The 1,041-nt window shown below is 41.8% G+C and overlaps 1 protein-coding gene across 1 annotated transcript in view; it reads right to left on the bottom strand.

The window, feature by feature from the left end:
* Positions 1 to 1,041, bottom strand: part of LOC106470429 (myosin heavy chain, muscle-like) — a 55,280-nt gene that overhangs the window by 2,309 nt on the left and 51,930 nt on the right. The window lies entirely within an intron of this gene.

Here is a 1,041-nt window from a genome sequence, read left to right as displayed (position 1 = left end):
AGTTGGCAAAGTTTTGTAATAGCCGCCCAGATGACTGGGATGTCTTACTCCCTCCACTGTTGATGGCCTATAGAACAGCAGAGCATAAAGCCACTGCATATACTCCAGCAAAGTTGATGTTTGGTCGGAAACTTCTGTTGCCAGTGGACCTGAAAACAGGACGCCCACCTTACGAAAAGTTGCCTCAAAATGTGCCAGAGTTCGTGAGAGTGTTATCTGAAAGGAAGGATGATATTCACCATCAAGTGTGTTCAAACAAGAGATATACTGAAGTCAGCTTTGTACCAGGAGCCTAGGTGTGGTTATATAATCCCAGGAAGTCCAAAGGGAAGTCTCCTAAGTTGTCTTCTCCAAGGCCCATATGACATAGTGGATCGTCTCTCAGACGTGACTTTCTGAATAAAATGTGGTCAGCGAGGTAAACCAAAGGTGGCGCATGCCAACAGGCTTTGGCATTATCATGGTCCAAGTCATTTTAGTTGGAACGAAGTGAACAACAGAACAAATGACGCTGCTGAAGACGTGTCACCTGAAAAAGCCACTGTCGAAAAAGAAACTCTACCCGGTTTTGAGAAGGAAAACAGTGAAGCCATTAATGAAGTTACTACTACTGATGTGACTGTTACCGATAATGGGATATTTCCTGATGGAGCAGATGAATCCCACGCGAAGCAGAAGCCAATATGACGGAGACCAGTATGAAAGAAGAAACGTCCTGTAAAATTAAGTGACTTTGTTGTATTTTAATTTTGTTTTTGTAAATTCTGTACATTTTAATTAAGTTATTGTTAATTATCTATTGGTTTAATGTAAGTGGCTATTGTTTTATGACGAACAATACTAAGGAAGGGGCAGTGTTACGACAGCGGAAGTCACGTGACGCTGGTAACACGTGATGAACTTATCAAATGATCATGAATTATCGGGGAAGACTGAGTTTGTTCGGGACGCCCCTTCTTTTGTATATAAACTTGGCAGAAAAAGTTTGCGGGATTGAATGAAGAGAGTTCCCAGTAATTTGCGATTCTGTTTCGAGCTAGT

Source organism: Limulus polyphemus, unplaced genomic scaffold (genome assembly GCF_000517525.1).
Source record: "Limulus polyphemus unplaced genomic scaffold, Limulus_polyphemus-2.1.2 Scaffold3997, whole genome shotgun sequence".
Classification (NCBI taxonomy): Eukaryota; Metazoa; Arthropoda; class Merostomata; order Xiphosura; family Limulidae; genus Limulus; species Limulus polyphemus.
The sequence above is the reverse complement of the archived record's forward strand: the minus strand, read 5'-3'. Positions and strand labels throughout refer to the sequence as shown.